The 9,988-nt window shown below is 43.0% G+C and overlaps 2 pseudogenes; one reads left to right on the plus strand and one right to left on the minus strand.

The window, feature by feature from the left end:
• Positions 1 to 4,349: 4,349 nt before the first annotated feature.
• On the plus strand, positions 4,350 to 4,893 carry LOC148040699 (uncharacterized; annotated as a pseudogene).
• A 4,115-nt stretch (positions 4,894 to 9,008) lies between these two features.
• On the minus strand, positions 9,009 to 9,501 carry LOC148040700 (calmodulin-2 pseudogene; annotated as a pseudogene).
• Between the last annotated feature and the right edge of the window lie 487 nt (positions 9,502 to 9,988).

Here is a 9,988-nt window from a genome sequence, read left to right on the forward strand (position 1 = left end):
CTTATAAATACATCTTTTCAAACTCCTGTCTGCACAATGGTCGATGCTAGTAGGTAGTATGAAGTGCGCACATAAGAGCACATGTATATTTGGGTTAGGGCATTACAAAATTTAATTTCAACCTACAATAATTGGAAAACACTTACTTGGAGCATCTTGTGCCAATCGTGGGACTTCAACCCATGTAGTTGCTCAACCCCTCTTTTCTTAGTGGTTGTAAACGCTCCCTTCAACGATCTCATGCATCCAGTGGGAGTACGCAAAGTGGTGATGGCTTGCTTTACCTGCTTCTCCTCCTTCTTTGATATAATCCAGGGAGCAGGCGGAAGACGAACGTGCCCACCCTCCTCTCGTGGCCAAGCTTGACGCATACGTCCTGCGACCTGCAAGTCCTCCCGTACGCTAACATTGTCTCTTTTACCAATAACATGTTCCCAAATACTAGATCCCACATTCTTGAAGATGTGCATGGGATCAAGAAGATGGTTGATCTTGAGATGGGTCCAATATGGTAGCCGGAAAAAAATGGAGTACCTACACAAGGGATTGCAGACTGTCATCTTTATTCCAACTTTAGAGACTACACAAAACAAGATTGAAAACAATGGAGATGTACCTGTTCATGCCATCTGGAGGAAGAACATTTGAAGACTCCCAAATACGCTTCCAATCTTTTGCACGAAGTGTCTGTGGATGAATGTTCCTCTTACTAGGAGCATATTTAGGGTGATCTGATGGGAGAAATCGATGATGATTATCGAATATGGTCTTACACAAACCATCAGCATACTCATGTACCAATGAAGGGCTACATATAGGACATGCATGTTTACCCGATGTCCTCAAACCTGTTAAAATAAAAAAAAAGTTAGAATAATAAAGTCAATAGTTATAATTGATATAGCTAGTAGTATTAGAGTCGGGAGGTAGTTAGAATTCTTACCAGAACAATCGCTGTATCCTGGAAAGTCATGCATTGTCCACATCAACACTGCTTTTAAGTCGAAGTGTCGAGAGGAGGGAGGCCTACTAATGTCCACTACCGCAACACCTCTCCATAGTTCCTCCAACTCATCAATCAACGGTTCAAGATAAACATCCATATGCTTGACTTTATGTTTCCCTGGAATCAGAAGGGATAACATAAGATGTCCCTTCTTGATCGCCATTGATGGTGGAAGGTTGTAATTCACCAACACAACCGGCCACACGCTGTATGCGGTGCTCTTGAAACCAAATGGATTCACTCCATCCATACCTAGGCCAAGTCTCAAGTTTCTGGGCTCTGTTTTAAAGCTGGGCCACTCATCTTCAATATGCTTCCAAGCAGGAGTGTCTGCAGGAATTCTCCACATGCCATCATCCGATTGATGCGAGGAATGCCATGACATGAGCTCTGCTATGGATTTGCACTTGAACATGTGTTTGATGCGAGGAATTATAGGAAAGTGTCGCAAGACTTTACGAGGTACATCAAAACTCTTCACATCTGTTCTATACCTTGCTTCACCACAAGTGGGACACTGTCGAGCCTCCTTATGCGTCCCACGAAAGAGAATGCAATCATTGACGCATGCATGTATGCGATCATAATCCAATCCTCCAAGAGATGTCACATAGCGCCTCGCTTTGTCTCTTGAGGTGGGTAGTCTATTCCCCTTTGGAAGCATCTTTGATAATAGCCTGCATCCAATATCATCAATTAGCCCATAACCCTAAACCCTATACTGTAAACCAAAAACCACTAACTCAAATTTGCAAGTTACAATGCTTACTTCAATAATGCGTCAAGACTTGCATTGCTCCATCCATAAACTGTTTGTATATTGAGCAGTTCAAGTGAAGCACGTAAAATAGAGAATGTGCACCCTTCAAAAACCGGTGTCGATGAAGCGTTGTAGAGATGCTCTTGTTCCATATCATTGTCGTCCACACCTTTGCGATCATCCCTAAAAAGATTCCGCACCATGTCATCAAACACTTCCTCTTCCACAACTTCGTGGGGTGCAGGGCTATTGTCATCCCTTTCCCACTCATCTTCGACAACAGATCCCGAAGCTCCAGCATCATCTCGTCGACGCTTTGCATGCTCTCGCCGTGCGTATGGCACCATGTTAGGGTGTGGTACTGCATCCTGCTTCAATCACAGTATATATATTACAACGCGCTCCATTAATTTGCACACCATGAGTTATTTTAATACTTTCAATTCACATCTTCTCACCTCTAAACCTGTTTGAATCCATTCTCCATACATCGAGATGTGATTCAATGTAATTCGATGCGCTCGTACAATGCACCCTTGACATCGATTACACGTACACTTGATCCTTTGTGCCAGCCACACGTCGCGATCACGATGACGCATTGTCTCATCCTCACCAGAACTGCTTGAAGAGGATGATGACATGCTATGTCCAAAATAACCAATACAGAAGTAGGATCAGTTTTTAGTGAAATCATACACATCCTATGCACAAAACAATGGATACACAAGAACAATCAGTTTTAAAAAAAAGTATAAACAGTCTCTGTGTCGCGTGTACAGGCGCGTCTACAATGTATTCTGCTGCGCTTTTACACGCGCTTTTACACGCGTGCTTTTCGCGTTTACCTACCGAGCGCGTCGCTTTCTTTCTTTCAAAAGCCCTCTTTCAAAACACTTCTTCTTCTTCTTTCTGCGTCGCTTTCTTTCTTTCAAAAGCCCTCTTTCAAAACACTTCTTCTTCTTCTTTCTTTGTCGCTACAGTACCTTTGCCTCCAGCTCTTCCAAACCCCCGAACCTGCCTCTTCCAACCAGCCTTCTCCCTCTTGGACTACCCAAAAGAAGCAAAGGGTGCAGACAACACAGAAAGGGAGAGAGAAGCAAGAATCAACGAACTCACTTTTCAAAGACTTTTCAAAGAGGTTGGTTGTCGTTTGTTTGTTTTGGCAAATTTGTCGCTTTCCTTCTTTCCACCCGTGCTATGTGTACTTGAAAGCGACAGAGGATAGAATTCACACACATTGTATATGTGCTTAACTATTTATTTCTTGACAAACGACATCCGTCAAGATAGAGGAAAGAGAGAAGAAGGAACCCTTGTGTATGTGTTTAGTCATTTCTCCCTTGATGGACAATGTCCGTCAAGATAGAGGAAAGAGTTTTTGTTTTTCATGAATTTCGTCACTAATTCGAAATGAACTTCTTCTTTTGGCTTATGATCTTCTACTAATTCGATGTTTGGTATTGTAAGAGATATGTTTATTTTCTAGAATGGTAGATATATGTTGTAGGTTATATATTGTAGGAGATATATTGAGGAGATATATTGTAGGAGATATGTTTATTTTTTATATGCATGTTTTGCTTGGTTCATTGAGGCGGAATTTCGACGCTTTGCAGATTCTTCATGGATCCAGGCTCTTCCTCCGATCCGTGGGCATACGCCACTTGGATGATGGAGATGATAAACCATTTTGGGCGCCATCCTAATTCAGTGGATCTGACAGAGTATATGTATGCCCATCCTCCTCCTAGACTCCCAGGTCACACCGCGCCCCCAAGTACACAAGCCTCTCCACTGCCGTCTACGCCTGCGAGTCCGGCGAGACGTACCCCTGCGCATACACGCTCACCGAGGAGACACACCCCTGCACGGACACACTCACGCACACCCTCCTCTGTACTGTCACGTGAGGGCTCACGGCCACCATCACGTGCTCCCTCACAGCCACAGTCACGTACACAGTCACGTGCAGCCACCCCTAGTCATGGCCACTCCCGCAGTACAGATGAGAGCCGACGCCGCAGTAGGGAGAGCGGGAGTGGAGGATTATGCGGCGGGTGCTTTGGTGGGGGGGGTAGTAGGGCACACGGTGAGAGAGGGCATGGAGGGAGGCATGTACGAGGAGACAGTAAGGAGTCGGAGGAGGCGAGAGAGGTGGAGGGAGAGATTTTCTACGATGTTACGGATAGGGGCGGGGTAGTCATGGATGCGAGAGGGAAAGAGGTGATGGAGTATATGCGGGGGGTAGTTTCAAACATGTATAGAAACTGTTTTGTAAAATTTAAAGATCAGGATAGCCGGTTAGTTAGGGAGGTCCTAGATAGTGTACATAGTCGGTACCCCAATCCCCCACGAGCGACATTCTCGGATGTATGGGGAAGGACGCGAATAAGGGAGATCTTAAGTAATAAAAGATCTCACCTTAAGAAACTCGCGTACGATGATGGGGTGAATGTAGCTGCGGGTGGCTATCCTTGTGAGAAACCTGCCACTGCCCACAAACGCGAGTGGAAGGAGGCAAAGAAGCGCGCAGAGGGAGGCGTGAAGAGCAGGCAGCATGTGGAGGCACGACGGATCCAGATGGAGACCATTGGATCGTCGCATTTCGGATCTGGCGGCGTCGAGTCGTGGGAGGCAGAGTTCGTAAGTAACTTGCCTCTTTATTTGATTGTTTGCCAAATTCATTGATTCTATGATTGTTTTGATCTTACAAACTATCTTGATTATGTTACAGCGACGGGTTATGGGGAGGAGGCCCACAGCCCACAAGACTGGGTATGCTCGCCGCAATAGCAGACGTGACACGTGGGCCATCTTCAGAAACGAGGGACGTATTACGGATGCGTAGTTTGACGCGGCCATGAGACCATACGGTCGACAGGTACTTGAAAACTCTAAATGAATGATTTTGGTTTATTTAATTGCATATATATGTATACTTACATACGGTATATTTCTTGAACAGGCACAAGCTGCTGATGCTCCTGCCCCTGATGATCCAGCCGCCACTGCTGATGTTCGTGCCACTGCTCCTGGTGGAGGCGAGCACCACTCATCGGAATATACCGATGCGAGCTCCTCTGATCATGGAGAGAGCACACGGTCCTCATCATCCTCTGATTAGCTTTCAGAATACTGTAGGATGTGGTTGTACAAAAATTTTTTGTAACTGAAGCCATGGGCTTTTTTGCACCTAGCTCCCTATTTGACTTTGTATATATTTGTTCCTAATTAAAGCCATGGGCTATTTTGACATATGGACTCCCTTGTACACAAATGTATCATGTATTGACAATGTATTGAATCGTGAGTCTTGAGTCGTGTATTAAGTTTTAGATAGTAATATTGAATCGTGTATTCATAGAGAGTGAGTCTTGATTCGTGTCTTGAAATCTAAATCGCTCTTTTTTTATGGTGCAATGCACCAAAAAAAAATCCAGAGAGTGCCTTTGGGTGGCTGGATGCTGGAACAGCATCCGGGCACCCAAAAGCACTCTCTGGATTTTTTTTTTCCCTCTGTAATCGCGTGTATAAGCGCGTGTCATCTGTCAAAATCGCGTATATTTGCGCGGATAGTCTGTTAGATTCGCGTGTAAATTTGCAGCAAAACTGCGTAGAACGCGTGTATGGGGTCGTGTATTCGCGCGACTGGCTGTCACTGTACACGCGCTTTTACACGCATGTCTCTGGCCGCGATGATACACGCGCTATTACACGGGCCTGACACTTTTTTTCCCAAGTCATTTTGTGCGGCTAGGAGCGCGGGTATGAGCCCGATCCCTTGTAGTGGAGTAGCAAGATCGTCATCATCTTCTATAAAGTCAGGCATTTCTTCACGTTCTTCATCTTCCATTGCTCCAAGATAATTGATATGGACAGGTGGTTTCTTCGATTGGCAATTGGCTGCTAGATATCTAGGTTGATGGCATTTGTAACAAACTATAGGTTTGGCTTTAGATACATTGTTTGCAATAGTAGGAAATTTGGCTATGAGGATGGCTTAGGATTTGGATTGGTATTTGATGGCAAAGCAGGTGGTTTTGTCCAAGTCTTACGGAAAGATGATGAAGGAAAACGACTTTGATTGAATCTTCTAAAATTTGAATTGAATTGCTTGCAACCATAGTAACCATTTGCTTGAAATTGTTGTGGACGCTTGTCTCTTTCTCAAATCTTGTCTTCAGTGTCATGAGCCAAGGAAATTGCATCTTCAAGGGTTGTAGGCTTGAACATATTGACTTCAGCGTAGTAATGTCTAAGTAATCCAGACATAAACTTGCATTTGTGAGTCGCTTCAGGTACGTCTTCAAGCATACGGAGTTGTAGTAAGGCATTCCAAAAACATTCGGTGTATTGGGAAATAGGCTCACGATCTCTTTGTTGTAGAAGATCCCATTGCTTTATGGCTTTTTCATGGAATTGAGGAGGAAGGAAATTCTACAAAAACTTTTTTTGGAAACTCTCCCAGGTAGTGGGACAATCAATGCTCTTGCGAACCACAGTCCACCAAAGAGATACTCGATCGACTAAATGATTAGTGACACATTTAATTTTATCTTTTTCAGCGTATGTCTCCTCATGAAAGTAATCATCAAATTGACTGATAAATGCAAGTATTGTCTTTCCATCTCGAGTTCCATTGAAACACGAAATTTGAAGTTTCTTTTACTTATCTTTGTTTCTTTGCGGATGGATTGGGCTTCAAGTGTCACATTGATGGTACGTCGTATAAGATCTTCGGGTTGTGGTCCATCTTTGTCAGTGGTAGATCGTTGCAAATTGGCCAATTGAGCTTGCAAAGCTTGTTGGGCTCTTCGTTCTTCATCAAGCTGCATCATAATTAAATCCAATTTTTGTTCCATCGTAGGTTTGGGAAGATCACCTTCAGCCATTAAATCGTCCATATTTTGTTCCGTCATTTGTTGACTGTGGAAAAACGACTTGGAGAAGGAGATGTTGATGTGGTCCTCTGCCTCCTCAAGCCGGTCCTTCACGATCAGAGGTTGTAGACAGAGGTTCTTGACTGCCAGGAATCCACCCGTATCGACCATTTGCAATGAAACTCATTGTAGAGCTCGATCGTTGCAAGAGGTCCGCCTTCGCGCAAGATGGGTAGCGATTGGAAGCTCTCCATCTCAGCTTCGCTTTGATACCATTGGCGCACATATCGGATGCCGTAAGCGCACGTAGTGAGCGTCAGAAGGTCCCCAAGAACAAAAGAACTCTACTTTTTGCACACAAATCAATGTAGAAAGCATGCACGACATGAACAAGAGACCAGTTGGGTGCAATCTCCCCCCATGCCTTGTGTGAGCGCTCCACAAAGCATGTATTTTATGTATTAATCATCTTCAAGCTCAAATAATAGCCCAAATTACAAAATAGCACGCTTTTGGCTTTTGAGTTTGCTTTAGTGCCAAGTAGAAATAAAGCTAATGGGTGGCCAAGAAGTCAGGCATACCCAATACAATGTCCAAATACAAATATCTAAATCGTGCGCCCATGCGCATACAAAAATAATAAATAAATATCTAACGCCTTGATAAATAGGCGTGACAAAATATAGGCGCTATGCCTAAGGTATGCGCCCATCAAAATATAGATGATAACTCGAATACACGCTATCCTCCAATGCTTTCCACTGCCACTGCTGCTATCTCTACACATCAACTGAAGCATTCACAATCGTTAGTAAAATAATACAATTAAGCCGACAAAAGTGAATACCTAGCAGTCTTCAACTACATAAATAAATCAATTGGTTAGAAATCAATTCTAACCTTAATTTATCACGCGTGCGCACTCTAAACTCATAAATGTTTATTAATTTAATATGTATTTTGTGGAATCACCCGCTATGGAATCACCCATGTACACACTAAATTAACGAAATGCTCGAAAATGATAGGCATCCCCATCGACTTCTCGCACAAAGAATCCACTTTGTGTATGAGCCCCGGTAATCAAAGTTTACGGAATCCACCGTAAAACCTCACCGAATCCACCGTGGCACGGAATCCACCGTGTAATATGCCTTCTGGCATCAAAATACTCCTCTTTCAAGGCCTTTTTAAAATATTGCCAATGTGAATTTTGAAGGAAAAGATCAGTCACTTTTACCCTCAAGGCAAGTGTGATAAGGCGAAGAAAATATTTACTCATAAGTCCTGTCGGTACTCCAAAAAGTCCCATCTTAATCTCATACATCTTCAAATAAGCCGATACATTACGGCCGTCAAATAGCTTCTTTTCATTTTCAACTGCTTCAATCACCTTAGTTGCGCTGATTGCATTCTCTTGTTCCGAATATAGTTGCCTTTGTTGAGACAACTGTTGTTGATGTAACTGCTGTTATGCTGCTGCATATACAATTGTGTCTGCTGATTTTGAAGCTGCATATACATAGACATATTCTACAAAATCTGCTTTAAATCATCCGTAGAAGTACTTGAAGCAGAAGTCAATGATGGAGTTGAAGACAAAGCAAGAATCGTAGAAGAGGCTGAAATTGATGCTGAAGTATCTCCCATCCTGAAATTTTTTTAAATGCGATGCATTTCACGTTGGGTTCACCAAATATGTCGAAGGGTTTTTGAAAGCAAAGTCGCAACCACAGAGGTCCTTCAGAAATTCCAAGATAGAAGATCAATCAAGCGAATAAGTAAGATGAGAAAATGATGTCAAGTTTCTGTTTTTATTTCTGCCAATAACTGAAGACGAATAGAAAGCCAAATTAGCTTATAGTGGCAACCTCCACAACATTCATGTTTACATTCCAACAACTCTTTAGAAGACTAATGAGACAAACAGCTTTCTAGCTTAGCAATTCCCTTTTTTTTAAACATCAGAAGAGTTGAACTCTGTTGTGACAATATGATCTTTTGATTTAGACAGGTAATTATTGTCTATGTTCAAATCCACGGCCTCACGTAGCTTCTGAGAATTCTGAACCCAATTTGGGACAACAATTCTGTATGTCTTAGCCCTTAGAATAGCTAAAAGAGCCTATTCAGTGGTGTAGCCTTGGCAAGGAGAAGTGAGCATTCATGTCACAAGACCTTCTCTAAAAACACCTTGAATCCAGCAATCCAGTACCAGACTGTACCACGTTACATAAATGGAGCTCTCTACTAAAGCATTAGAGGTCAATTGCAAGAGTGAATGCTGCCACCATATAGCAAACTAAAGTGACCAAGTTTGTATGTGAGGGTCTTGCTAAAGTACAGACAGAATTGGCTTTGTGTTGGTTTCAAAATAGAAATCACCAGTAACCGCTTGCTGTCATAGTAGGTAATGTCCACCACAACATTTCTCCAGATGCAGAAAAAGGGTGGCTCATTTGGAAAGCATCATTCTCACAAACTCCTCATAATTTACTTGTCCATCATCATCTACATTTGCCTCACGAATCATCTCATCCACTTCCTCATGTGTCAACTTCTCTCCAAGATTCGTCATCACATGGTGCAGCTCTGCCGCAGAAATAAAGCCATTCTGGTCTTTATCAAAAACCTTGAAGGCTTCCTTTAATTCCTCTTCAGAATCAGTGTCCGTTTTCATCCACATCAATCTCTTTGATCATCTCTTGTAGCTCTGCCTCCGTTGGATTCTGGCCAAGGGATCGCATCACAGTTCCCAATTCTTTTGTGGTAATGCTTATGTTCCCATCTTTGTCGAACAAACTGAAGGCCTTGAATTCAGCAATTTTCTCTCCTGTGAGTGTTGTCCACATGACTGACATTGAACCTCCGTGTTGAACCTGCCCACTCTGTCCATAGTTGGTCCAGATTAACGTCAACGCATGATTTTTCATTTAACTTTGAGAGTATCAAGAATGCAGCGCATTATAGCGTGATGAATCCATCCAAACGTGCGACGTTCTTATGCTTGTCATGTCAATCTGGCAACTCTAAAACTCCTCTTCAACTCCCTGTTTTTGTTCTTGAGTTGCTTGTCCTTCCCCTCGTGTCAGATACACTGCGCTTTTCTTCCCTTTCGTTGATGATGATCTCATGTCTTTCCTAAAGACAAGATTGGCATGTCTGTATATTTTGGGAGTTTGCCAAGCTTTCTTCCTAAAAAACCTTAGGCCTATTTTTGCTGTCGCCATCTGCTACCTAGCCTGCCATGCCTTATGTGCTGCATCAACCATCATCAAATCTTTCAGAACCCCACATCCGTCCTTCGATGCATTTTGAAATACACTGTTTATCTTCTAC

Source organism: Lygodium microphyllum, chromosome 2, assembly GCF_053477565.2.
Source record: "Lygodium microphyllum isolate KBCC chromosome 2, Lygodium_microphyllum_v1.1.10, whole genome shotgun sequence".
NCBI lineage: Eukaryota > Viridiplantae > Streptophyta > Polypodiopsida > Schizaeales > Lygodiaceae > Lygodium > Lygodium microphyllum.